Source organism: Dermacentor andersoni, chromosome 11 (assembly GCF_023375885.2).
Source record: "Dermacentor andersoni chromosome 11, qqDerAnde1_hic_scaffold, whole genome shotgun sequence".
Lineage (NCBI taxonomy): Eukaryota > Metazoa > Arthropoda > Arachnida > Ixodida > Ixodidae > Dermacentor > Dermacentor andersoni.
This window is the reverse complement of record NC_092824.1, coordinates 12876883-12900605: the sequence shown is the minus strand read 5'-3', so window position 1 is coordinate 12900605 and position 23723 is coordinate 12876883. Positions and strand designations below refer to the sequence as shown.

General features: G+C 49.7%; 1 protein-coding gene and 2 non-coding genes across 3 annotated transcripts in view; 2 read left to right on the top strand and 1 right to left on the bottom strand.

The window, feature by feature from the left end:
* LOC126517916 (arylsulfatase B-like) overlaps window positions 1-23723 on the top strand; it is a 315163-nt gene that overhangs the window by 160324 nt on the left and 131116 nt on the right. The gene's annotated exons all lie outside the window — the stretch shown is intronic.
* TRNAS-UGA (transfer RNA serine (anticodon UGA)) lies at window positions 16745-16817 on the bottom strand. Its single transcript has one exon. It is a non-coding gene; the product is annotated as a tRNA-Ser (tRNA).
* TRNAS-UGA (transfer RNA serine (anticodon UGA)) lies at window positions 17604-17676 on the top strand. The gene has a single exon. It is a non-coding gene; the product is annotated as a tRNA-Ser (tRNA).

The window sequence follows — 23723 nt, the reverse complement described above, 5'->3', positions numbered from 1 at the left end:
GCAACCAGCGTATGACCACGTGGTATGGCCAGCCGTCAGAGTTTTCTCGGCCCTCCGAACGGCCACACGGTGCCCCGTGGCCAGCACACGTATCGTCTGGCGACGAGTATTGGCCGAGCAGCTCCCGGAATCGCTCCCCAGCATCTGACAGAAGTTTGACACCCCCACCGCAACGCCGTGCTCCCCGTTCTCCCTCACCGCTGCGTCGCACCGCGTCCCCTTCGTCACCGGAAAACTAGCTAGCGCAGCCGATGGAGGTGAGGTCGCTGGAGACGTGCTACTGACAGAAATACCTCCTGTATTGATGCTGAAAAACAAAGTGCGCGTGCTTGTAGATAATGTCCCTGTGATGGCTCTGGTGGACACAGGCGCAACAATTTCGGTCATGAGTGTCTCTTTTAAACACGTGTTAGGGCGAAAGGTTTTGTTTAAATGGGACGAAGATTCAAAGTTCTGTGGAGTGAGTGGTGAGCCGTTGCGACCTATTGGTGTGTGTAGTGCTGACGTATTTTTGGGAGGCCATGTTATTACGACAGAGTTTGTAATTATTCCTCGGTAGACCCATGATGTTATTCTCGGCATGGACTTCTTGCGGGAGTGTGGTGCTACTGTCGACTGCCGCACAGGAAAAGTATTCTTAAGTGGTAGGATTCCATCAGGACTCCTGGAGAACCCTGTAGATCGCGAAACTACACTTTGTGTTTGTGGTGATACGGTCATACCTGCATCATCTACAGTTTGCGTTCCCGTTGTCTGTTGCGGCGCCGATTCCGACTGCTTCGAAGCTACCGTAGAACCGATGCACTTTAACTGTATGAAGAAGAATGTGTTGGTGCCACATTGTGTGGTGTCGATCAAAGGCGGACGCACTGGCTTATGGACCGTAAACTGTTCTAAGGAGCCCGTTATACTATCAGATGGCATGAAATTAGCATTCGCCAGGGAACACGCGTCCTTATCAGTGGCTGAACTTACAGATGTGCCGGAAGAACCTGATGGCCACAGTTCGGAAACGGCCCTTTTGTCGATGGTAAATAAATCGCTCAGCACGAGTGAACGCCGAACGTTAGTGGGTGTGCTTTCGAAGCACGTTACGGTATTCGACTTTGCGCAGAAGGGCAATATACCTGCAATCCCTGCGTCTCGAACGCGCCATACCATCAACACGGGTTCGGCAAATCCGATTAGACAAAAGCCATATCGTGTTTCACCATCAGAGCGCCAGATTATCAACGAACAAGTGCACGAAATGATGAAAAAGGGAGTCGTACAAGAGCCAGCAAGCCCGTGGGCAGCTCCAGTGATTCTTGTTAAAAAAAAAGATGGATCTTGGAGATTTTGCGTAGACTATCGCCGTTTGAATGCTGTAACAAAAAAGGACGTGTACCCACTCCCACGTATTGATGACCCAATAGACTGCCTTCATTCCGCCTCTTACTTTTCCTCAGTAGATTTACGATCCGGCTAATGGCAAATTCCGATGCATCCTGACGACAAGGAGAAGACTGCCTTTGTAACCCCTGACGGGCTCTTCGAATTGAATGTGATGCCATTTGGATTGTGCAACGCTCCGGCAACTTTCGAGAGATTTATGGACACTGTATTGCGTGGCTTGAAGTGGAACATCTGCATGTGCTACCTCGACGACGTCGTCATCTTTGGCCGCACCTTCAGCGAACACAACTCGCGTCTGGATATTGTCCTGAATTGCATCAGAAACGCTGGTCTAGTTTTAAACTCTAAGAAATGCCACTTCGGAGACCGCCAAACCCTTGTGCTTGGGCACCTCGTCGACAAGGATGGCATCCGCCCTGATCCCCAGAAAACAGCAGCCGTTGAAGCGTTCAGTGCACCGCGCTGTGTCAAGGAGCTCCGTACTTTTCTGGGGCTTTGTTCCTATTTCCGCCGATTTATTCCTAAATTCGCCGACGTTGCGTATCCGCTGACATGCCTGCTACGAAAGGACACCCCCTTTGAGTGGGCTCCGGAGTGCGACTCTTCTTTTCGTCAGTTGAAGTTCCTGCTGACGTCACGACCGGTTCTTCAACACTTCAGTCCTTCAGCTCCGACAGAACTCCATACGGATGCCAGTGGCATAGGTATTGGTGCCGTCCTAGTTCAACGCTACGGTGACCGCGAACACGTGATCGCATATGCAAGCCGCTCATTAAGTAGGCCCGAGCAGAATTACACTGTGACGGAACAAGAATGCCTCGCGGTAATATTTGCGGTTCAGCGGTTTCGTTCTTACCTGTATGGACGCCCCTTTACAGTGGTCACCGACCACCACTCATTGTGTTGGCTTGTGAATCTTCGTGACCCTTGTGGCCGCCTTGCGCGCTGGGCGCTCCGACTGCAAGAATACAGCTTCACCGTCTCTTATAAGAGTGGTCGACGACACGCTGATGCGGACTGTCTCTCGCGTATGCCACTTAGTACTACGGACTGCGACGCCGACGACTTCGATCACCTCGTGGCTTCTGTGTCGCCGCGTTTTCCAGACGTCGACTGCTTCAAAACCGAACAGCGAAAAGACGATAAGTTAACACCGCTCTTCACCGCTACGACCGCCTCGACGACAGCAAACCATTTCTGTGTACGTGATGGACTCCTCTATAAGAAGAACTTTTCCAGCACTGGCGCACGTTTTCTCCTAGTGGTGCCGGAGAGCCTTCGCACAGCGATTCTGAGTGCTATGCACGACGACGCTACGTCTGGCCATCTAGGTTCGGCGAGGACGCTCTACCGGATTCAGGAACGCTTTTATTGGCCTGGAATGCGACAATCTGTTGAGACGTATGTGGCCAGCTGCATGCAGTGTCAGCGCCACAAACGGCCATCTACTGCTCCAGCAGGTCTTCTGCAGCCGATCCCGCCTCCAAGCACGCCTTTCCAACAAGTGGGCATTGACTTCGTAGGCCCATTTCCAAAATCAGCCAAGGGAAACCGTTGGATAGTTGTTTGCGTCGACTACCTCACACGCTACTGCGAGACGGCGGCCGTGCCCTCCGCAACTGCCACTCACGTTTCAACATTCCTGCTGCAACATGTGATCCTGCGGCATGGTCCGCCTCGCGTGATCATCAGCGACCGTGGACGACAATTCACAGCGGACGTCGTAGAGGAGCTGCTTCGTTTGTGTGAATCCCACTTGCGTCACTCGACACCATACCATCCACGAACGAATGGGCTTACGGAGCGCACCAACCGAACAATTGTTAACATGCTATCTATGTACGTTTCATCCGACCACAAGAACTGGGATGACGTACTGCCTTTTATCACGTACGCGTTCAACACCGCCAAGCACGAGACCACCGGCTATAGCCCTTTCTTCCTGCTGTACGCACGGCCACCCCGGTACACAATCGACACTGTTTTCCCCTTCTGCAGTCACGAAAATCCCACTGTCGCCGAGACTCTCTGCCTCGCCGAAGAAGCTCGTCGTATTGCTCGTTTGCGCACTTTGGCATCGCAGGACAGATCAAAAGCACGCTACGACATTCGCCACCGACCGGTAACCTATCACCCTGGTGATTTAGTTTGGCTGTGGACTCCAGTACGGAAACGCGGGTTATGCCAAAAGCTTTTGGCCACCTACGATGGACCGTTTGTGATTATTAACAGACTCACGGAAGTCACGTATAACATAGCTCGCCTCACGGCGAGTGGTAGAAGAGCTGCCAAGACACAAGTGGTCCATGTCGCCCGCTTGAAATTGTTCACGTCAGGACACATGGATTGACTCGCCCGGCGGGCTTCGTCTGCGACGAGAGGAATGTTACACATGAAGAAAACGAAGACCAGTGAACGTGCTTGCGGTCCCGAGTGGAAGAAGGAAGAAGAGAACGACGCTCAGTTGATAAACCAGCTGACCGCTCTTGCGCTCACCTTCGCGACTTAAAGTAAACGGTCCCCTTCATCCGTAAGGGTTACAAACGGTCTCCTTCGCGCGCAACAATATGTTATAGTAAGAAGGGCTGTAGTTCTTTCCCATGCCATCACTGTTGCGAAGTCCTCTCAAAATGAAATAGAAAATGCACCAGGCCAATTGTATCGTGCAACCCCTTAAGAGTACAACATTAAGAACACAAGCCTACAGTACTCGAACAAGCAGCATGTGATGCTAAACCTGCACTCATTGGAAAATGAGGAACTACAGTAGTTATAATGTTCAACTACATGTGCAGTCAAAGCCCATATAACAGGGCGAGCATGACGGATGCAGGTTTTGTACAGTTGCACAAACCATGACAGGGCACATAAAATTACCATCCCTACTTAAAGCTGCATCATCAGGGAAGCCTTTGGTACAAGACAACAACCGCACCTGCATTACAAAAAATTAGCCCCACCAACTGCAGCTACCTGGTATCAGACCTGTTTCGCTTGGGCGAGGCCATATCGGATTGTTAGCGCTCCCTTAGAAAACAGTAAAAGAAACTGGTGAGAACGAGCAAAATTTTGTTACAAAATACAACAATAATTAAGCACCTTATTTTCCTCGCCTTATGAACGGAAAAATTTTGCGCTTTGCCCTGCATAACAGCCCGCACGCAGTTTAGAGCTCAGGATGCTCAAATGAATTCGTTACGAATGACACCTGCAACACCAGCTCGTAAAGACAGGCGCGCTGCAAGAACGCCTTCGGCGACGAGCAGTCGTTGTTTACGTTTTTGTCGACGCATGCTACGTGACGAGCAGACTTCGTTTTACTTTCATTAGCAATAACGCTCACCAGCAGGGCAACATACTATCGTTTACAACTTGTCGTTCACGCTTAATGGTCATGCCGTGCAGCAGCTGCAAGTATCGCTAACCGCAAACTCAACTGTTCCGCTTAACCGTCGGGAGCTCTGCCTGCATGAAAACACGAAAAGGCTTGCCTTCTTGTTATAGCCAAGGCGAAGCACCGGCGCGGGATTCTGCTCTGTGGGCTTGTCCAGAAAGTGCTCGGAGCAAACCTGCGTGTTACACATATTATGTTCGTAGGGCGCAAAGTTGAACGTGGCACCAAAATATACACAGATCGAATACTCACTTGTGCATTTTCACTGGGTTGGTAGTTCTTCCTATTCACTGCAGCTATCCACCGGTGGCGCAGCTTGTCATTCTTCGTTGCGGATGGAAATTGGTGCAGGCTGAAAACACCGCACCGGCACGATTCCCTACGTGTATTGTGCTCTTCGCAAACAGCGCTAAGCAACCTGCTCCTTTTCCGCTGGTTATTTTGGCATCCAAACACGACGCAACGATGCCCAGATGACTTCTTGTACTTTGGATTCGCGTGAACGGGCACATTTCCGCACTTTGGAGTCCTAGAGCTAGAGCTAGCCATGTCTGCTGGTCGCCGGCGAACACGCTTTGGCAGCCCAGAACAAAATGGCGCTGGTCGACCGGGCAATCCGGGTGCGAGAGTATGCGTTCGATTAGCCTGGGTGCGAGGCTAGCGTGTTCTGGTCTATCTTCCACCGTGGCTGTTGCTATGTGGACGCGTCTCGTTAGGCCTACTGGCGCCAGAATCGCCGAACGATCTCAGAAAATGGACGCGCTATGCGCTCATAACTAACCTTTCAGGGGAGTTTAGAGAAAGCGGAAGCTCATTATAATAGTTACTGGGAATCACCGCGAGTGAGAGCGTAGCCATCACGAGAATTCACGCTGAAGCGGGAGTCATGGGTGCCGCCATATTTGACAACGCTTTTGGCGGCTAGGAGTTACGGAGTCGCCATCTGTTGGAAGCGCCACCCTTGCGTAGTATGACAGATCACGCGGCGTGCTGCTCATAGGTTTCGCTTATGGCGCTCAATAAAAACACCACGCGGCAGCCCTCCTGGACATTTATGTAGGTACTCTCAAAACGAGGGCAGTTTTTGACTGTCCATATAATAATCTTGGGCAAACTGAAAGCACAGAACCGTTTACGGACGCCATCTTTACCGAATACATACAGTGAAAGCCACTGCGCGCGGTCGCCGCGATGGGGTCTCCCGAACCGGCTTTTTGCGTGAAAGGTAGGCAAACGCTGAGAGTAAACTATGTGAAATATGTTCTTTTAGTGGGCTGTCTGTATAATCAAATGGGGCATAACAGAATGAAGCCTCAATGCAGCGATCGCGCGGGTTCGCAGAGACCGACTGCGCGTCTGCATGCATGTCCGCGCACAATGTCTTGCTTTCGCTGTGAGCGCGTTTTCACACCATACCGTGACCTTTATGCCGCAGCATATGAGCATTTGACAATAAACTAGCAACCATTGTTGCGCGGATGCTATCCAGACCTGTTCAAAAATAATTTCTCTATAGACTTCGACACCTATGGCGACCGTGGTGTGCCGTCGCGACGATTCAATGTTTTTTTGTCTTCTAAATTGTTGGACATTTCAATATTATTTCTCAAGTTGCGTCCCACTGTATGTTTATCGGTCTTATAAGCGTGCGATTTCCCTCTGCTTCTTCTTCGTAGTCCAGTACATTAATTCATAACACAAACATAACCATATGACACACCTTTTTTTAATGTGCGTCTTATTACCGCTCCTTTTCCGTTCCAGTGAACTTGCCAGTATCTAGCATCAACAAGTTCATAGACCAAACCGTCATGACATTAGCCGGGCAACGGGCGCGGTACGTGTGTCTCAGTGTGCGTTTTCTGCTACTCACCGAACATCGCTCAGTCCCGGGGCCGTAGCAAAAATGTTCCTCGCGTCTGTGCTTGCTGCTCGCCCCCAATTTCTTAGCGTCCGTAAACATTACGAACGTTAAACTTGCCAAATAACAGACGTTGTCATAGCGCCCATAAACCACAGGAACGCAATAACGCTCCGAGCATGCGCAGTGAGGACGCAATTTGTTTACGTACGTAATGCGTTTACGTTCGATCGCAAACGATAAACTAAAACTGTCTATTATCGGCCTCTCGCGCTCGGGCTTATCAGCGAAGTTGCTCGTAAACGGTCGCCTACGCAATTTTTGTCAAACGCGGCCTCAGGCATGGGTGTTCACTGAGCCCTCACTTGCTCGCTCCTTGTCTCGATTTTTTTATGCGCCGCGCTTCATTCTGTCCATGGATACGCGGCTTTCTCCTGCCAGGCCGAGGAGAAATAAAGCGTCTGCATAAGCAGACGACGTATCCCTTTATTTAAGAAACGAAGAAAGCTACTGCGCCTTCTTACGACTTTTTAAAACATACACTGAGTTATCCAGAGCCCGACTGAACAAGAACAAAAGCAAAGCAATGGCCTCTGGGAACATCACATCCGCCCTTGATGGACAACTGGAATGGGTCCGGGAGTCAGAGTCCCGGGAGCAGTGTTCCTCACATCGGCTGAAGTAGCACAGGAGGCGTAGACTGACTTGCGCAAGAATGCAGAAAAAAAAAAGCTGTCAGTGGCATCAACGTGCTCATTGACAATAGCTGAGCACAGCCGCATAGTAAAATCCAGCACCGACTTGGCATTTACTACGTGACACATATAGCGCGCCCACCACGCAAGGCCGCAGAGCCTAGCCACAATCTGCAGTTATTTTCTATGGCAAGATAAAGCGGAATTAATGGAACTAACGTTCCTTCAGCTTCCAACGCACCTAGGTGGGTATAGCATCCCATGTATTCGAACAACGAGCTCTGTTCTCGTATCACCAGGTTTCTACGACCTAAAGGACAATCTTGAATGTCGAGGCTGGAAGCTTACGTAATATTTCCTAGGAACCTCCAGAAACAGTTTATACAGGAAAAAAGGACAGGCGCCACAGTGCAGCCACTGACATTTTAAAAGTGTTTATGCAGCAACCGTCAGTCCATTAGATTAGCTCTACCTGATGTAGATTTAGTCGATACACCGGCAAGCGTAGTGTGAGAATGTCTAGCAGTTTAAGACTTCACGCATGAAGAGGTGCAGAGGTGCAGGATCGCCAGCTCACTCTACTTGACTACGTTGGCCGTGCTTGCTGAGGTGCGTGAGTTCAGGTGGAGGAGGAACAAACTTTATTCTGGTCCTGTACAAGGTGTTGCCAGCTGCCTGGCTAGTCCCATGTTGGGACCGGGAGGTCAAGCCTTCTAGCCCTATCACGGGCGTACTGGACAGCCAGGACTTGAGGGATATGATCATGGGATCTAATCATTCCTAAACACCGATTGCGGGTAATGCCAGGGCCGAGCATATGTTCAAGCGCGCATATATCCTTTTTGCATGCTTTGCATAAAATATTCATGTCTGCAATATCATACCACTCTTAATTTGTGCAGGTGAATAATAAGACTGTGTTTGTAATTGTATAAGTGTAACTGCTTGTGCTCTGTTTAGCCTACAGTGAGGGGGTACAAATTCCCTCCTTCGCATGTGGTAATGCTTTGCGATTTCATTGTATATAATGAGCGTATCTCTCTCTAGGTTCTCCAATCCAGCAGAATCAAAACCATATGTAAAAGTGGTCCGTTCTGTAAGTTCGCGGGCGACGCTGTTGGCCGATTCATTTGGATTGACAGGAATGTCAAGTGAACGATGGTGCGCTGGGAACCAATAAATTTAACGTGTAACATTTGTTTGTCCTATTTAAATTATTCTCGTAGCCTGTGGGGCAATCATTCACGTATCGAAAGCTCTAATAGCCGCTTTTGACTCGCTATATATTTCTGTGAATCTATCGCCTGTTAGTGCCAATGAAGTGGCAACTTGTTCAGCGAATTCAGGTTTGCTAGTGTAGACCGTGGCGCAGTTGATGCATTTGCCCTGGTGATTCACTACCGTCGCCGCGAACTTAGTTCGATCCTTGTAGGCAACCGAATCAACAAAGCCGGCTCCTCTGCCCCCTTTATCCATTTTCTTGATTAACGCCCTGGCTCGTGCAACTCTGTTGACGTTATGTTTCGGGCGCATATTCCTGGGTAACGGTGCGACAATTATGTTGTGTGCGAATTTTTGATGAACTTTAGTGTACTGTGCAGGGTCCGCAATGGGATTGATCATGATATTGTCCAGGATTGAGCTTCCCGTGCTAGTTGTAGATAGTCTCGCTATTTGCGATATTTTTTTAGCCTCCGGGATCCCCGTGGTCGTGTTGTTTATTCCTACCTTGAGCAGTTTTTCACAGCTGGTTCGAATTGGGAGCCCCAGTGCGCTTTTAACAACCTTCTTGATCACTGTGTCGAGCTTCTTGAGTTGAACCTGCGTCCAGTTGTCCATGGCAGCGGCGTATGAAATATGACAGAGTACAAGAGAGCTGATTATCTGATGAAGTTATGTTCTTTCATGCCCCTGTGTCTTCCTGTCAGGCGTCTGATCACCCTGTACACGTTATCCGTTTTAAGGGTGATATTCTTGAGCTCCGTATGGTTTCCACCGTTTGCATCAATGAAAAAGCCTAGTACCCTGATCACGTTGACTCTGGGTATATTGACACCATTTTCTGTAAGCAGGTGTATATCGCTTTCCGACAAAGGATTCCACCCTTAGGCCTCCCCCTTTTTTTACGTCCATAAAGTAGCAACTCCGATTTATAAGGGGAACACCTGAGTCCAGTGCGTATCAGGTACTCCTCCACCGCCCTGATTGCTTCAGTCAGTGCGTCCTGTATGTTCCATTCACTGCCACCTGCACACCATACAGTGAGATCATCAGCATATGTGGTATGGTCGATGCCCTTAATTTTGCCCAGCTTTCTGGACAGACCAATCATGCACAGATTGAAAAGTACGGGAGAGATCACCGATTCTTGCGGGGTTCCTCGATCTCCGAGCTGAACCACTTCCGAGTTTGTGTCTCCGACCTTTATCTTCGCGGTGCGTGCTTGGAGAAAGGATTTGATGTAGTTAAACATCCTCACCCCGAGTCCAATGTCTTCTATCGTTTTGAGGATGTACTCATGCTTGTAGTTATCGAACGCTTTTTCTAAGTCTAATCCAAGCATGGCCTTGGTATTTCTAGAATATCCATCGAGTATGTGGTGTTTGATTTGCTTCATGGCATCCTGCGTTTAAAGTCCGGACCTAAAACCCAGCTTGTTGTGAGTGTATATATTATTGTCCTCTAAGTGGTCTTTTAGCCTATTAAGGATTGCGTGTTCAGCTACCTTTCTGACGCATGATGTACGTGATATTGGCCGTAAGTTGTCCAAGCTGGGAGGTTTACCCGGTTTGGGTATTAATATAACTTGTGAGGTTTTCCATTCTTCTGGGAATTCGTCCGAGGTCCATGCTTCATTGATGAAGTCTGTCAGCGATTCAAGTGACGGCACATCGAGATTGCTAAATGATCTGTTTGTTACTCCATCAGGACCGGGGGTTTACTTTCGATTTAGTTCATTTAACACCCTCCGGATTTCGGATGTGGTGAAGAGTTGGTCAAGTTCAGGTTGAGCGGCTCCCTGTATTCTGATGGAAGTAGTTGGTCCTGCTCATTTCTAACAGGCAGGTATTTGTCAATTAGTTGTTTGGTAACTGTTTCGATGCGATGATCCTTAAGAGCTATGAGTATAGCTCGAGCAAGGCTGTCTCTTTGGTTGGCTTTAGTGCCTTCTTCATCCAGCAGATGCTTGTATTAATTACCACGCCTTGCGGTCCCTTACTTGACCATCTATTTATTCACAAAACTCATCCTACTGTTGCTGGCAGAGGGTGTTACAGTGTTGTTCGATTTGTTTGTTAAGTTCTGCGATTCTTTTTCTCAGCCTCCGATTTAGCCTTTGGGCCCGCCACCTTCGGGTTATGGCTTCCTTGGCTTCTATTAAATCGGCAAGCTTGGAGTCCATTTTTCCTAGCAATGATATTCCAACAGTCGCTAGATAAGGGTTCTTTGCCTGATGAATGGAAAATTGGGAAGGTGATCCCACTCCATAAGTCGGGTGACAAGCATTCTTCATATAACTACCGCCCTATCTCGCTCACTTCCATTCCATGTAAGATGTTAGAACATATACTTGCCTCTAATCTTGCTAGCTTTCTTGAAACTAACTCATTTTTTTCACCATCGCAACATGGCTTCCGCAAGACATATTCATGTGAAACACAACTAGTTTTATTTGCGCATAAGCTAAACGTCATTCTTGACCGCTCTTCAACTGCCGACTGTATATTTTTAGACTTTTCGAAAGCGTTTGACAAAGTGTGCCATAACCTTCTAACGTTTAAGCTGCATCGAATTAACATTGACCCAAGACTGCTTGCATGGCTTGAGTGCTTTCTTTCTAACCGTTCACAGTTTGTCTTTGCTAATGACTCAAACTCTCAACCGAGCAGAGTACAGTCCGGCGTACCTCAAAGATCGGTACTTGGTCCCCTCCTTTTTTTAATTTACATAAATGATCTACCCTCTTGTGTTTCCTCTAACATTCACTTATTCGCCGATGATTGCGTAATCTTCAGGGAAATAATATGTGACACTAATATATCTTCTCTTCAATCCGACCTTAACGCTATTTCTACTTGGTGCAAATCATGGTCAATGGAATTAAATATTAAAAAATGTAAATTTATGCGCGTGTCCAGAACTTCTAACCAGCTTCCTTCTTACTGCATTAATAATCTCCCCTTAGACCCTGTTTCCTCCTACAAATATCTTGGTGTCCATATTACTAGAAACCTCTCGTGGTCCATGCACGCTTCTTACGTAATTAAAAATGCTAACCGCATGCTGGGATACCTAAAACGCAATTTCACTAAGGCACCGTCTTCCCTAAAATTAATGTTATACAAGTCACTAGTCCGCTCAAAACTTGAGCACGCCGGAGCAGTTTGGGATCCCTTTCAGAAAAACTTCATTCACTCTTTAGAAATGGTACAATATAACTCTGCTCGTTTCGTTTTTTCTAAATATAACCGAACTGCCAGCACTTCTGTAATGAAATTAAACCTTGATTTGCCATCTTTAGCCTCTCGCCGTAAAGGCCTTAGACTTTCACTTTTTCATAAGATATTTCATCATCCTTCACTTCGCGAGGAACTTATCTCCCCTCCTCAATACATTTCACCAAGGTTAGATCACAATAACAAAGTTGGAATTTCATTATGCCAAACCAATGTCATGTCTCATTCATTCCTTCCGCGTACATCTGCCGAGTAGAATCGCCTACCAGCCTCAACCGCTACTATTGTTGACCATCAGCACTTCACGACAGTATTAGATAACATTGTATAAACAGGAGCATTTCATTCGTGTTTTGTACTACCAATTGTATCACTTTTATTGTATTACCGGAACACTGTATTACTGCACTGCATGCACCGCATTTAATTTTATTGACCAGCACTCCAGGAACACTCAGATAACATTGTATAACCGAGAACCATCTATTTCTGTACTATTCACCATTTTGCTGCACTGTACTTTTTTTTCTCTGTATTTGATGTAACCATTCCCCTCTTTAATGCCTCTGGCCCTGAGGGTACACGAAATAAATAAATAAATAAATAAATAAATAAATAATTTAATTAGTGTCTGTAACAATCCTTTTGGACGCGGTTTTGCTCTCCCTTCTGATGCCCTCACACCGATGTCTGAGATTGATTTTGGCGGTTTCTTTTCCGCTTTGGGCTCTTAAGTTGCGAAAAAGGTCCCAATCTACGACCTCGAATTTTCGAGTTCGGTCTTTCTCAAGTTCCAGTTTTACTTCTATTACGTAATGATCGCTGCTAAAATTCATGTTTGTGTTAGTTCATGAAATATGCTCTGTGTTCTTAATGAACGTAAGGTCAGGTGTGGTGTCTCTGCAGACATAATTGGCTGACATGGGCCCCTCACCAGCAGGGGCGGGGACTGGGGCTTCTTTGCGTGTATTAGTGCTATCATTCTTTTCTGCTTGTTTAGCCTCGTTTAAGAGTTTCCTCATTGCCGTTATCTCTCTAATCTTGTTCTCATTCATTTTCTTTAGTCCTGCATTTTCTTTCTTAAGTATTTCTATATCATGATCTGTACTTTGCTCTGGGGGTGGGTCCCAAAGCATGGCACTTACCGGATCGGTACGCGCGTCGTCGGCCCAGACAAGTCTTCGTTTATTGGTGTCCCGCTGAGGCGGCCTCTTGTCTGCTATGGCCAGTCCTTTGACTTTCTCGGCCCACGTGGAATTGTTGCTTCGTTCCCTGGGTTTCAATACAGCCTGTTGACTCTGATCTCTTGATCCGGATCGCGCCCTGGATTGGGACCTGTATCTGGCTCCAGATCTGGACACCCTTCTTCCCCCGGAGCGTGAGCGACTGCGAGACCTGGACCTGCCGCAGTACTTTGATCTTGACTGCGTGTCATTATTGTCCTTGGTGACGTTGGTTGCTATTGCTCTTTCGTTTCTCCGTTTTCTGACCACGTATGGAGTCGTGTAGCGCTGCTTACACATTTGGTTCGCCGTTGGGTGTGGGCCAACGCACAGTTCACACCTATTTTGGCACTTGTGTTCGTCAGTCGGATTCACTGCACCACAGCCTCGGCATATTATCTCTTGTGGAGGCGGGCACACGTCAGCTCATCAGACGACCGCAAGCTTTGAACACGTCGACTTGTTTCTTCTATAGTGAGCACCTTACAAGGAACGGGCCGTATCTGACGACATTCGGAACCTTGTGTCCATCCAAGGCGATGATCACCGTACCGGTATTCTTGACTCTTTTAACGGCGAGAGCCAAAGGGTTTCTTGGATTGACTATGTTCTTGTCCAGCTCCGCCGGGCCATCTGCTAAGTCAATGTTCCTCATCACTCCATTGCACGTGTTGTGTGGTGAGGCCTCATATGCATTGATCTCGAAGCTGCATCCGTCCACGTTATTCACCTTATTCTCACATATTTCTCAGCATTCTCTTGTTCCGGCGTACTCGCCACAATTATGCTTTGGTTGACGTTCGGGCATATGATGTCTGATGCAATGTGGTCCGAGCTAAGACCGGCTGCTTCAACGATAGTTTTGCCAATCTTGGTGAAGCCAATCTTGCTAATATTGAGTCCGCTGCGGGGTTGGAGTATGATTTTAAAGTGATCTTTGGTCACGTATGGCATTCGAGACGCCCTGGCGACCCTGTCCTTGACTCTACTGTCGTTCTCGAATGTTCTAGGCGACGCTGCAATATGAGGCCTAGCTCTGGCTGAATTCACGCCAACACCGGATCTGCTCGAAATTCACCTAGAAACTGCTGCCTGCCATCCGTACTCTTCGGTGCACTCGTCGGGAGGTAGTTCCTCACCTTCCATCATGACTTGCATGTCTGACTCGCCTCCAATCGCAACACTCAGGCAGCACCTGGTTTAGCGTGATTGCGGCCCTGGTGGCCGGCGGGGGCGGCTCGAAAAAGTCTCCTAAGAACCGAAAAGTCGACCCACAGTAGAAATCCTGGTGTCGCCGTGATCCTTTCGATGTTAAGCGTCGATTGATGTAATCCAACCCAGGGTACACTCTCATTAACGGGTGAGGTGAAAACTGATGTTGAGAGCGGGAGCCGATCTTTCTCCATGTTCTTCGATGCTTCTTCTTCTCAGGTGGAGGCAAGGTAGGCGCGTTTTGACCACACCGAACCGCAGTGCAGTGCGGGGTATTACAACAACCACTGAGCTCAGTTCGGACATAAAAAAACGTTGCGACTTGCCCTCTTCGATAGTAGAGTTGCAAGAACTTTTTGGCTCTTACAGTGGCGGATACTCCATGTTGGTATAGATTCAAGAGCAAAACCGCCATCACTCTTCGAGGTTCTTTTGTGGTGTGCTGGAGCATTTGTGTTGTCACGTGGTGGTGATGTTGAAGAACAAAGTAGCAACACTGGGAACGACAAAACTAACTTATATGGGGGAGAACCTGTGCCCACAAAACAGGCTACAGTTATAGCACAACGATAGCGGCGAACACGGTCGGCGACCGTCGAAAATCTGATCAGCGAGTCAAGCGCGTCGTCGTTTACACAGCAGTCGTCGAATGTTCCAGACTAATCGTTCGGACCCGCGTGCCTTCCCCAAAGTTCTACACCATTCGCGTCACGCGATGAAACCATATAGCACAAGGTTTGGCGACAACAAATAGGGGATAGAAGCATCGATAACTTTCCAGAAACTTCGGATACATGCAGGCGCGTCCCGCGCTGTGCGATAACATTTGTTAGGCGGCGAAACTTGGTCGCCCCATAAAGATCAGTATACGTGTCAATACCCCCTTCCTAAAAAGCACCGACCCGATGCTGCAAACAAACGAAAGTGACAAAGAAAAGCACTCGTAGCAAAGAAAACAACAAAGTAAGGAAGTTCGTCAGCGTCTGTAAAAGGGTTTAAGGCTCACCACGTGGACCACTTCAGATCGTGCGCGGCGCCGCTGTGAATGCGAAATGCCGTCTGGCACGACCTCATAGTCCAGCGCGCCAATATGTCGGATGACCTTGTAGGGTCCGAAATAGCGTCGCAATAGTTTCTCACTCAGTTCTCGTCGGCGTCCATACCGAAACACGGTCGCCGCACTGGTACTCGACGAAGCGTCGTCGGAAGTCTTATGTCTGCTGTCGGTCCGCTGCTGGTTCTTGATCCGTAGGCGGGCGAGCTGTCGAGCTTCTTCGGCGCGCTGGAGATAGGTAGTGACGTAAAGATTTTTCTCGTCAGTGACGTGCGGCAGCATGGCGTCGAGCGTCGTCGTCGGGTTCCTGCCGTAAACCAGCTTAAATGGCGTGATCTGTGTTGTTTCTTGCACCGCCGTGTTGTAAGCGAATGTTACGTACGGCAGGACCGCATCCCACGTCTTGTGCTCGACGTCGACGTACATTGCTAGCATGTCGCCGACGGTCTTTGTTCAGGCGCTCCGCGAAACCGTTCGTCTGCGGATGGCAGGCAATTGTCCTCCTGTGGCTTGTCTGGCTGTATTGCAGAATGGCTTGGGTGTGCTCCGCTGTAAAAGCCGTTCCTCTGTCGGTGATGAGGACTTCTGGAGCACTATGTCGCAGCAGGATGTTCTCGACGAAAAATTTCGCCACTTCGGCTGCGCAGCCTTTCGGTAGAGCTTTAGTTTCAGCGAAGCGGGTGAGATAGTCCGTCGCCACGACGATCCACTTATTTCCGGAAGTTGATGTCGGAAAGGGTCCCAACAAATCGATACCGATCTGCTGAAAAGGTCGGTAAGGACGCTTGATCGGCTGTAGTAATCCCGCTGGCCTTTTCGGTGGAGTTTTGAGTCGCTGACAGTCTCGACATGTCTTGACGTAACGGGCGACATCGGCGGTTAGGTGCGGCCACTAATACCTTTCTTGTATCCTCGGTAGCGTCCGGAAGAAACCGAGGTGCCCAGCGGTCGGATCGTGATGTAGGGCGTGCAGTATTTCTGGACGCGGCGCCAACGGAACAACAAGAAGGTAGATGACGCGGACTGGAAAGAAGTTCTTCACGAGTAGGTTGTTTTGAAGCGTAAACGAAGACAATCCACGCTTAAGTTCCCTAAGGACAGCGTCGGTGTGCCCTTCCAAATACTCGACTAGGGCTTTTAGCTCCGGATCTCCTCGTTGCTTTTCGGCGAAGTCTTCCGCGCTTATTATTCCAAGGAAGGCGTCGTCATCCTCGTCATCTTGCGGCGGCGGGTCAATGGGGGCGCGTGATAGGCAATCGGCATCTGAGTGCTTTCGTCCGGACTTAAACGAGAAGAGAGGGGGTTAACCAAGGGTCCCGATTTTTATTAGTCATATCATGAGAAGCCAACAAACACTGACACCAAGGACAACATAGGGGAAATTACTTGTGCTTAATAAATGAAATAAAGAAACGATAAATTAATGGAAATTAAAGTGTATGAAAAAACAACTTGCCGCAGGTGGGAAGCGAACCCACAACCTTCGCATTTCACGTGCGATGCTCTACCAATTGAGCTACCGCGGCGCTGTTTCCCTATCCACTTTCTTGGGTATTTATGTGTCCTAGTAGAACCCTGGGAGTGTTAGCCAGCGCCACCACTCACAGACCTTGGCGGCGGACGTGGAACGTCATTGCCGCAGGCGTCACGAGAACGGCATCCTTTTGGGTGAAGGCAACTGGTCAATAAGCCCACATATGCTACCTGAAGGCATCAATGTTGCCGGATTCGAGACCGTCGTTATGTAATGAACGAGAAGAGAGGGGGTTAACCGAGGGTCCCGATGCTCTACCAATTGAGCTACCGCGGCGCTGTTTCCCCATCCACTTTCTTGGGTATTTATGTGTCCTAGTAGAAACCTGGAAGAAGAGCATCGCACGCGAAATGCGAAGGTTGTGGGTTTGGTTCCCACCTGCGGCAAGTTGTTTTTCCACCCACTTTAATTTCCATTATTTATCGTTTCTTTATTTCATTTATTAAGCACAAGTAATTTCCCCTATGTTGTCCTTGGTGTCAGTGTTTGTTGGCTTCTTATGATATGACTAATAAAAATCGGGACCCTCGGTTAACCCCCTCTCTTCTCGTTTATTACATAACGAGGGTCCCGAATCCGGCAACATCGATGCCTTCAGGTAGCATATGTGGGTTTATTGACCAGTTGCCTTCACCAAAAAGATCACGTTCTCGTGACGCCTGCGGCAAGAAGGACGTTCCACGTCCGCCGCCAAGGTCTGTGAGTGGTGGCGCTGGCTAACACTCCCAGGGTTCTACTAGGACACATAAATACCCAAGAAAGTGGATAGGGAAACAGCGCCGCGGTAGCTCAATTGGTAGAGCATCGCGCGTGAAATGCGAAGGCTGTGGGTTGGGTTCCCACCTGCGGCAAGTTGTTTTTTCATCCACTTTAATTTCCATTATTTATCGTTTCTTTATTTCATTTATTAAGCACAAGTAATTTCCCCTATGTTGTCCTTGGTGTCAGTGCTTGTTGGCTTCTTATGATTCGCCCGGACTTGTAGGTTACAGTGACGTCGTATTCTTGTAGTCTGAGGCTCTAGCGTGCCAACCGTCCGGAAGGGTCTTTAAGTTAGCTAGTCAACACAACGCATGATGGTCGCTGACCACATTGAATGGCCTCTATAGGATATAGGCAAGGGCGGAATTTTGCTGTAGCCCAAATGATGGCGCGGCATTCCTTTTCAGTCGTAGAATAATTGCCTTCCGCTTTTGACAGCGACCGGCTAGCATAAGATATCACCCGTTAAAGTCCGTCTTTCCTTTGGACTAGGACGGCACCGAAGCCTAGGCTACTGGGGTCAGTGTGGATTTCGGTATCGGCGTTCTCGTCGAAGTGTGCAAGTACCGGCGGCGACTGCATGCGTCGTTTGAGTTCTTGAAATGCTTCGGCCTGCGGCGTTTCCCACTTGAACACGACGTCACATTTGGTTAGATGCGTTAGCGGCTCCGCGATGCGTGAAAAGTCCTTGACAAAGCGCCTGTAGTAGGCACACATGCCAAGGAATCTACGCACTGCCTCTTTGTCGACCGCGTTCAGGGAACTTTGCGATGGCTGCTGTCTTCTGCTGGTCGGGGTGGACTCCAGATTTGCTGATGACTGGCCTAGAAACAGAAGCTCGCCGTAAGCGAAGTGGCACTTTACCGGCTTTAGAATAAACCCTGATAACCTGATGGCCTCTAGTACTGTTGCAAGCCGCCTAAGTTGATCGTGGAAAATTTCCGGCGAGGGCAACGACGTCATCCAAGTAAACAAGACAGGTCTGTCACTTCAATTCTGCTAAAACCATGTCCATCACGCGCTGGAACGTTGCAGGCGCCGAGCACAGTCCAAATGGCATAACTTTGAACTCTTAGAGGCCGTCTGGGGTGATGAAGGCGGTCTTTTCGCGATCTCTTTCGTCGACTTCTCTTTGCCAATAGCCAGACTTGAGGTCCATCGGCGAGAAGTATTTAGCGTTGTAGAGCCGATCTAATGCGTCGTCTATCCGTGGGAGGGGGTATGCGTCCTTCTTCGTGATCTTGTTCAGACGACGATAATCAACGCAGAAACGTAGGGTTCCGTCTTTTTTCTTCACCAGGACTACAGGAGATGCCCACGGGCTTTTCGACGGCTGGATGATGTCGTCGCGCTGCATTTCGTCGACTTGTTGCTTAATATCTTCGCGTTCTCGCGTCGAAACTCGGTAAGGGCTATGGCGGGGTGGTCGAGCGCACTCTTCGGTTATTATGCGATGCTTTGCAACTGGTGTTTGTCGAATCCTTGATGACGTCGAAAAGCATTCTTTGTATCGTCGAAGCAGACTTCTGAGCTGTTGTTGCTTAATCGTGGGGAGACTTGGATCGATGTCGAAGTCTGGCTCGAGAACTGCGGTCGTCGGGCTAGATACGACAGAATCCAAGAGGACAAACGCACTACTGGTTTCCAGAATTTCCTCGATGTATGCCATCGTCGTGCCCTTGTTGATGTGCTTGAACTCCTGGCTGAAGTTTGTCAGCAACACTTTCGTGTTTCCTCCGTGCAATCGAGCGATCCCTCTTGCGACGCAAAGTTCGCCGTCGAGCAGTAGACGTTGGTCGCCTTCGATGACGCCTTCTACGTTAGCGGGTGTTTCGGTGCCGACTGAGATAACAATGCTGGAGCGAGGCGGGATGCTCCGGCGATATCGCTTTATCTTCCGACAGCGTTATTGACTTCGACTTCAGGTCGATGATTGCACCGTGTTGGTCTAGGAAGTCCATACCGAGAATGACGTCTCGTGAACACTGTTGGAGGATAACGAAGGTGGCAGGGTAAGTCCGGTCATGAATGGTAATTATTGCCGTGCAGATTCCAGTCGGCGTGATGAGGTGTCCTCCAGCGGTCCGTATTTGAGGGCCTTCCCGCGCGGTCTTTCTTGAACTGGGCGGCGATGGGTCCACTCATGACGGAGCAATCGGCTCCTGTGTTTACTAAGGCGGTGACTGCGTGGCCGTCGAGAAGCACGTCGAGGTCTGTGGTTCTTTGTCTTGCGTTACAGTTAGGTCTTGGTGTCGGATCACGGCTGCGTCGCGTTGGCCTGTGGCTGATACGTGGCGTCGTCAGGTCGTCTTTCGTCGGCGTATTCTTTGCTTCCAGACTTCGTCGAGATGGCGGCGTCTCGTTGACATGTCGTCTAGACACTTAGTGAAGCAATGGAGAGGGCTATTTGGTAACGTTCATGGTTATATTGCGGTCAGTTTTACACAGACGATGTTAAGGAAGGACAGGGCGTGGACGGACGTATTGCGCTACGTCCGTCCACGTCCTGTCCTTCCTTAATATCGTTTGTGTAAAATTGAGCGCAATATAACCATGAACGTCTAGACAGGATTTTCGGCGTATTCGTTGGTGCCGTAGGATCTTCGTCAGTTCGACGAACACCAACCGCATCTCCATTGGTTGCTGCTTTTAGTTTTCCGGATATGGGCTCGCAGAGCGGCCCCGTGCTGGCCCGGTATATGGACGGCGCTGCGACGACAGGTAGCGGCCTGGTGACGGCGACCGGGACGACGACCGGGACGGCCGTCGAAGGCTCCACTGAGTAGCGGTGAGGTAGTCGGCGATGTCACGAGAGCGTTAACCTTCCCGAGGGCGCGGTGCGTTGACGGCGAACCCTCGCAATCCCAGGTCGCGGTATGGGCATCGGCCGTACACATGGTCGGTTTCACCGCAGTGGGTGCAGAGAGGGCGGTGATCAGGAGCGCGCCAAACGTCTGTCTTCCTCAGGTAGCTGCGCTGGGCGACGGGTGGGCGGGCTGGCGGCGGCGGCGGTGGTCGACGGAATTGCGGCGTTACAGGGCCCTGGCGTGGTCATGGAGGGGGACCTTGACGGCGGGCGACGGTGGCGCAGATCATCGCTTCTGGCTGGGGCTGCGATGATTGTGGTTGCACCTCGGGAACTCCGAGCGATCGCTGGACTTCTTCTTTGACAATTTCGGCGATTGAGGCCACTTGAGGTTGCGATGAAGGGAAGATTCTTTGAAGGTCCTCTCGTACGACTGCCCTGATGGTCTCACGCAGGTCGTCGGTGGCCATTGATTGAACTCTGGCGTAGCTTGTTGGCTTGGTGCGGCGGTCGAATTGCCGGTTCCGCAATTCCAGTGTCTTCTCGATGCTCGTGGCCTCATAAAGGAACTCGTCGACGGTCTTCGGTAGGCTTTCTACCATTCCGGCGAAAAGTTCCTCGTTTACACCGCGCATGAGTAGGCGGGCTTTCTTCTCCTCGCACATTTCCGGGTCGGCGTGTCGGAACAGACGGCTCATTTCGTCAATGAAGGTTGCGATCGTCTCATTCGGCAGCTGCGCTCTGGTCTCCAGTAGAGCTTGGGCTCGCTTTTTTCGCACGACGCTTGTAAATGTTTGCAGGAAGCCGCTTCGGAACAGGTCCCACGTCGTCAGGGTGGCTTCTCAATTCTCGAACCACGTCCTGGCGGCGTCCTCCAATGCTAAATAGACATGTCGCAGCTTGTCGTCGCTTTCCCAGCTGCTAAACGTAGCGACCCTCTCGTACGTTTCCAGCCAGCTTTCCGGGTCCTCAAATGTGGAACCGCGGAACGTAGGTGGTTCCCTGGGCTGCTGAAGAAATATTGGGGCCGCTGCGGCTGCCATTGGGATGTCCTCTTGGTCGTTTCTGGACGATCTTCTCGGACTGTCTTCTGGTCGTATCTTGTAGAAGACCGTGTTTCGGGGGCAGCTGCTGTAGTCGGCGGCTTGCTCGGTGTTCAGGGACGAGGTTGGTGTTATCTTTGCGATGTCACGTGGTGGTGACGTTGAAGAACACCGTAGCAATACTGTGAACGACAAAACTAACTTTTATTGGGCGAACCTGTGCCCACAATACAGGCTAGTTATAGCACAATGATAGCGGCGAACACGGTCGGCGACCGTCGGAAATCTGATCAGCGGGTCAAGCGCGTCGTCTTTTGTCCAGCAGTCGTCGAACGTTCCAGGCTAATCTTTGGGACCCGCGTGCCTTCCACAAAGTTCTACACCATTCGCCTCACGCGATGAAATCAGATAACACAAGGTTCGGCGACAACAGGCAGCGGATAGAAGCATCGATATCTTTCCAGAAACTTCGGATTCATGCAGGCGCGTCCCGCGCTGTGCGATAATATTTGTTAGGCGGCGAGACATGGTCGCCCGATAAAGTACACGTGTCAGTATTGTGGCGTCAACGAGATGCAGGCTGCGCTACAGGGCAGCCAAGGAGAGCTATGTACCCTCTGCTAAGCCGCACGCGTAAACTCATGTACGAACCAGCTTTCGTGCACTTGATTAATTGAAATGAAGGCCAGCTCCTGCGGAAATGGTCGACACACTTAATACTGTTAGGATCGGCCTGCAGGGGTACTGCTCTGCAAAGCTATTTCAGCCCGCTGCACGTGCTTCGATCGACCCGCGGTGCTGGCGCCCTTCGGAGAACCAGCGAGGATGACAGCGCCAATCCATCATGCGCCTCGTTCGGAGAATTGGTGACGACAGCAGGGCGGGCCACGTTTGGCACCCAACGTATTGTTGGTTGATTTGCCGGGTCGTCATGGTCTCTCTGCAGCAGGAAGAGCTTTCCCTAACAAAAGGGGGCTTTGCGGTACGGGGGCCCCAGGATTCGTCACAGTCTGCTGACACTCGTGGCGACGCAGCTCTGGAATTTAGAGGCGCAAGGCAATGGGCACCCGGCGACCGCGCTGCGGGGGTCAGCTCGAGGAACCGACGCGCCTTTCAATACTCAAGATAATGGACAACCGACGGGTCGACTGCGCTGACGATGACGTCGAACGGTTCTCTCACCTAGGGAACTAGGGACCAATGGAGTGTTTATAAGCAGCTGTTGTCGCCTGCTAGGTATGCTGGTAGTGTGCTCGTCAATGTACTCGTGAGCTGTGTGCTCTATGCTCGTCTTGCGTGCTCCATTTCGGAGCCACGCTAGACTGTGTAAATATATCTGTCGTTTAAAATGTAAATACTGTAATCAAACCCTGTACGCCTAGTTCCTCCCAAGTTCCTCTCTACGACCTACAACCCTTACAAATGGTGGCAGCGGCGGGATCCTCCTCCCAATCCTAATAACTGAATGGCAGCGGTGAGATCGGCCTACGGCTCGTAGATCGGCCTACGATTCGGGAGACAGCAACGGCAGCTCACGGACTTTGGCACATGTTGACCGCCGGTATCCTGATCAAGTTGGACGCGACTTGGGATTGACCACCTCTTGCAACTTACTGGATACGGCGGAGAAGGACTGGTGATATGGTGCTGCTTCAGTGGGTAAGCGTTTTGTTTTGGATGTAAGCTTTACCAGGCTTCAATTTCTATGTGTGTGTAGATTTGATTCGCTGGGATCGTTTACTTGTATTCTGATTTCCGTGGTTATCGCAGCAAGTATTGTGGGACAGCAGAACCAAAGCTTGAAGTAGCGGCCATGGTCCTATTTTGTTTGACGAGAGCTGACCTGTCATGGTTGTGTGAGGAGATCGAGGTAAACGTAGAGGAGAACTTGACGGAATCAGATATTCGTAAGACCATTTTGCAAAGTGGCAATGATTTGAAATTCACAGAACAAATGGGCAAACGAATTCTAAGTAAAAACGGGAACAGGAAGCAATTAGGCAAGAACAGGAAGATTTTAAGCAAAAGCAGGAAGAAGCTAGGCAGGAACTAAAAAGAATTTCGCAGGAAGAAGGCCTAACAGAAGTAACGAGGCAGTACATTGATGCTTTGAACAAAGAGATTGAAGGTTTTGAGCAGTTATTCGAGCAAAATCAACAGCGGCTTGAGAAATCTGTAGGCTGGACGCAGCGAAAGTGGGAGGAAGTAGATAGCAGATTTTCATCAAAAGCCGACAGAAGTAGTAGCGCCTGCGAGATTAGCAGCACGTTCATAGGTGAACTCGAAG